The following is a 6,000-nucleotide window of genomic DNA, read 5'->3' as shown; positions in this document are numbered from 1 at the left end:
GTCTTTTCTCTAGAATGCCTTAAAATAGACACGTTTCTCAGATCTTTAGTTTCACAGTTGCGTACTGTAACCATTGTTCTCTATAACACTCACTGTACTTATACACTTTTAAATTTGCATGTTCTATAATTTATAATCAACTGAATTCATATTTTCAGTCTTAACAAATAAAAAGGTGAATTTAAAAGCCAGGAAAGTCAATATTCCGGGTCGATAAAATGCAAAAAATACTACATATTAATTAAACTAATTGATTTGATACTTTCATTGACAGAAATGCAATAACAGAAAATAGGAAATAACCTTTAAAAATAAGTGCTAAAAATTATAGATATTTCAAATGGCAAATAATAAACATTTATAATATGTATTATAGTATATAATTAAGGTATGTAAAATGTTTATCATAATATCTTCCATTATATACTTTTGGCAGGCTTAAAATGTTCTCAACATTTAATTATCATTCATATTGAAAAAGGAAATGAATTTAAAATAAAATTATTTGGATTTTTATGACACAAAGGCCATAAATTTGATCATGTTGGGGCAAACTAATTCAAATTTGTCCTAAATAAAACTAAATTTTAAATATATAAAAATTCAATGAAAATGTAGTTAAAATTAGCAATGCTTAAATATGCCAATAAAAAGCAAATGATTTTTAAAAAAAGTGAAAAGTTGAAAATGCGTCGAGTTTTGCCAATTAAAAAAAAATAACAGAATTTTTTTTTTATTTATTTATTTATTTATTTTTGAAAATGCAAACGTTGCAAATTAAAATTCGAACATTCAGGCAAACCTTGGTGAACTGACGTAATGAAAATGTACTAAGAGCATATTGGTGCCTGTTCTACGAATAGCAGATAGCGATGAATATAACCCACTTGTACTCTAAGAAGTAGTGTATCCGCTTTTCTGTTTGTTTGAGATGGCCATGGTTGCAAGTAAGTTTCATATTATGAAGGTTATTTTCCTTCTCAGTATCCCATTGACTTTGCCATTTCGAATAACAGATTAGTTTTATACACTGTTTTAAGAAACAATAGTATTAATTTCCAATATATATATATATATATATATATATATGAATGAAAACAGTCCATGGTATTTTTGCCTATATTATTCTTAAATACTAAGAAGTCTGACTCAACAAGATTATTAAATTAGAAATAAAGTATTAAATTATGAAATATAATATCAATATTGCTATAATTTCACCCAAATGAAATATCAGTATAGTTATGATTTTAAGTTCAGCATTTTAGCCGTAAATAAAAACAAGATTCAAAACTTCAGATAAAAAAACTTGGATATGAAAATAATACTTGCAAAATTGAAATATTTCATATTAAACACTTGGAACTGAAACCATAAATATAAGATTCAAAAATATCTAATGAGAATCTTGGAAATCAAAATAATACTTGTAAAATTGAATGGTTTCATATAAAACTTTTAAAATGTGAATAAATGCAAGATTCATGTATTTCAAATAACTCATTTGGAAATGATAATAATAATTGTAAAATTCAAAAATATCAAAAGAAAAACTTGGAACCAAAAGTAAAATATGCAAAATTCAAAGATTTCAAACAAAACACTTGTGAATGAATGCAACAAACTCAAGACTCAAAATATTCTTATAATATTGGGGGGGGGGATATGTAATATAAGAAATAGTTGAGTAATTGAAGAAAAAAAAACATTTGTATTTTGTAAAAACAAGTATTTGGACACAGTGATAATAGAGGGCAGATTAATAACTGTCAGGGGTGTAATAATTTCCCTTGAGGTATTTACTACCTTAGTCTAATTATGATGTGCCGTTAATTATTAAGTATATAAGAATCTTAGTATGTTATTTTTTTCGTTCACAAGGTTTGTATGCATAATTTTTAAATAATAAATTTGAAAAAAAAATTAAAAACTCAATATTTTAAATTAAAACTCATGATATTTTGAATAATAATATAAAAAGATTATTTGGTAATTATATTATAATAGAAAAATGCAATTTAACATCAAATCAAAAGTACAGAATATAAATTTTGAATTTCATCCGTTAAGTCAATTGAAGGAGGCTTTTTTTTTTTTTTTTTGTAACACTAATAACTTTTTGATGAATCATGGGACAGGTTGGAACTTCTTGAAATTAAGGAGCATAAACGCATAACTTTTGGATGAATCGTGGCACATTACGAGTTGGAACTTTTTGAAATTAAGGAGCATAAACACAAGAGGAAATAGAGCACAAACAAGTCGGAGAGCTGGAAAGTCGGACGAGATCATAGGTTACGGCAAGAGTAGCGATGATGCGGAAACAAAAGCAGAAGTAGAATTTCAGCGACGTGGTCGGATTTGAAGACGCTATGCCACGGAAGGTAACCCGGCGAGGGCCGGCAAGCAAGCGGACGAGCCAGCACGGAACCATCTTCAGATTAACGGCAAATCAAGCAGCCGTAACGTAACATCAAATTGCCTCTAATGCTGAAAATTTAATTCTTTTAAAAAATTTTCACAGGAAATTATCCTATCTAAATAACATGTAACATTATTTTGTTTACCGCAGAAAGCAGGTTTGAAAACATAGACAAGAGTTGTATTTTTAATTCTCTTTAATATCCATCTCGGGAAAGCAATTTATTTACAAGCAGACGCAGCTCGGCACAAAAGCAGAAGTAAGAAAGAAGGGAGAGGGCGAAACAAACTAGTCTTATATAAGATTGTATTTCCGGCCACGCGCCAATTCAATACGCGTGGTGATCTTTGACACCTTTTCAAGGGCACCGATGGGATCACTTTCATTTGATACGTCGTACTGATGGCGCATTATTTTTACAAAGGAATTAATTAAACCGAAAGTGGAATTGGATCACGAAATAAGAGGATATTTTTAGAATGAAGTTACTATGGGCTAAATTAAGATAAAATCTTGGAAATGAATTAAAATATCATTATATATATATATATATATATATATATATATATATATATATATAATTTAAATATTAATTCATTTCCAAATTTTTATCTTAATTTAGTCCACATTAACTTCATGCTAAAATGTTCTCTTATTTCCTGATCCAATTCCACCTTTTATATTTAATTAATGCTACACGCGCTCTATAAAAATGCTTACTTCTGCAAGTTCTCGTAATGGAGAGATAAAAATCCTCAATGCTTAGCAAATTCTTTACTTAAATTCCCATACCTAAATAGACGCGTGTCAAAGAAATCCCTATCAGAATCTCACAATATAAAACCACTGAGGAAAAAATTTCTCCCTCTCTTGCCCTTGTATCCCGATGTGAAAGGACGTCTGTTTCGTCATCGCTCCTTGTACATAATACGCCTTCCGGATGGAATAAAGTAAAGTTTTAATCCCGTTTCCCGTTTCGGCGGACTAGTGCTAGTTCTGCGCTACCTCTCAGCATAATTCCCGAACCACTTCGCCAGTGGAGTACCCTCTGCCGTCCGTAACTGAAGTTCCTGTTCAGCCCTGCAATTTTTACAAATCTTTCACAACATTCACCCTTATGTGTTTTCCTTATCACCTTTTCTTTAAAATGTTTAAGCTCCTTGCCTGTACCAAATGACAGATATCGATGCCAATTATGTGCTCCATTCTCATCTTAATAATCACCTTCCTCGCTCTGCTAAAGTTTAAATGTGTTGCTCTACATTCCAGTGCTCAAAATTTTGTCTTGGTGCAATTCATCAAGAAGTTATTAAAGTGTTAAATAATCTCTAGCATAAGTTCCTGACTCAACAAATGAAAGATTTTAAGTGAATTCATCAATGTTATTATTCCTTACAGAAATTTAAGATTTATATGTGTATTCTTCACTTTATTTTGTATTGTTTATTTAAATTATAATACAATTGCAAATAAGCTTTTTAAAGTATATTTAAAATATTGTGAATTTTTTTAAATTTTTTATCAAATCTATTATTTATACATGATATTAAAATGTGTTGCACTTGAGATTTACCTTAATGCTATTAAAATCAAGAAAAATGATTTACCCATCGAAATTAAATTTATCTAACCCCAAGGTTTTAAATTAAGTATAAATAAAAAAAATCACAGTAATGGCACATGATAATCAGAGAAAATTAGTTAAAACCTCAGAGAAATTTTTTCTACACCTCTGATTGTAATTAAACTATGTTATCTATTATGCCAGAATACTTTATATTTTAGTGTGCATGCAAACCTTGCAAATGAAGAAAAGATAATAATCCAAGATTCTAATACTTCCTAATGATTAAGGTAGTAAATACCTTGATAATCAGATTAAGGTAGTAAATAACTCAGGGGAAATTTTTTACACCTCCGATTGCAGTTAAGCTATCCTCTGTTATCTCTTGTGTCAGAATACTTCCAAGTTTCCAAATACAAATGTTTTGTTTTCAAATACCCAAATATTTTTTTATTTTATTTATTTCCCAAATATTTATTATAAGAGTATTTTTGAAGCTTGTGTTTATTACATTAATTTACAAGTGTTTTGTATGAAATCTTTGAATCTTACATTTATTATTTCCAAGTGCTTTTTATGAAATTTTTATATCTTGTGTTTATCATTATCATTTCTAAATATTTCATTTGGGTGGAATCATAATAATATTGATATTTTATTTAATAAGTTTGTTGAGTGAAAATTTCCAAAATTTAAGAGTAATATAATCAAGTCTATAGATTATCTTACCCAAATTAAGTTCATCAACTGAGTTTCTACCGTAAAATGGTCAAAATAATTGTGCACTATATCTTTTAATTCATTAATATTTTGTTGTTATTGTTGATTATTTAGGTCTACATACTTTCTTTGCAAATATACCTTTTTAACTTCTTATATTTCTAATATCCTGGTTGATAATGATTTTTATATTAATGTAAAGGCAAAGAAAACTTGAGTATCACTTTCAGTATGCATTTAAATTTAAATTTCTCACTTAGACACCACTGTAACGTAGAATTGTGTGTCAAAGGACCTTGGCGCACCTCCACGTCTTGAGGTAGGGGGAGGATTGTAATGATATTTTAAAATCTAATTTAAATATTAATTCATTTCCAAATTTTTATCTCAATTTCGCCTATATTAACTTCATGTTAAAATGTTTTCTTGTTTCCTGATCCAATTCCACTTTTTTTATTTAATTAATGCTACATATGCTCTGCAAAAATGCTTACTTCTACAAGTAATCACGCTCCGAGTGAAGGGATAAAAATCTTTAATGTTTACCAAATTTTTTTAAAGATACCTAAATTCCCTTTCCTAAATAGACACGTATGAAAGAAATCCGTATCAGAATCTTATAGTATAAAATAATCGAGAAAAAAAATGTCGGTCTCTTCTGCTGTACTCTTGTGTCGCGATGTACATTGATGTATCTCGTCATATCTTTCATGTACATAATTTATGCCTGCCGGAAAATCGAAGTTAAAAATTCAAAAATATTTTCTTCTTCGGTCACGCAAGTGCTAAAAAATGTGTTTTACATGTACTATATATTAAAAGGAATTACAAGAAAACTTCGAAAATCGAGTTCTACTGATTATTATTTTAAAACCATTAAAAATTACGCGATTTTTCTAATTAGCAAAAAATTGAGAATATACTGGGGTCATGAGTTGTAATAATTAAATAAGAGGCATTAATAAACAAAAAAAGAAATAAAATTTTTATTCAAAATGTAACTAAACTATTCTTTTACCTTACATTATGAAGAATTCGTTTTAATTAATACTTAAATGCTACTAAGATATATAACAACTGATTTCAGTGTTATTTTCTTTACTTTTTACGAATTGCATGATACAGAGAATTAAAGAAATTGGTGAAATGCATTATACAGAGCGCTTTATATTTCAACATATCTTTACAGTTATTTTCCAAAACAAAATCTTAAAACTGCTATACCGCTATCATACAAAAATTTATCAATCGCTTCTGGACAATTATGAATATTCTAGGAAAAAAATCACATAAC

This window comes from Argiope bruennichi, chromosome X2, assembly GCF_947563725.1.
Source record: "Argiope bruennichi chromosome X2, qqArgBrue1.1, whole genome shotgun sequence".
Lineage (NCBI taxonomy): Eukaryota > Metazoa > Arthropoda > Arachnida > Araneae > Araneidae > Argiope > Argiope bruennichi.
This window is presented reverse-complemented; position numbering follows the sequence as displayed.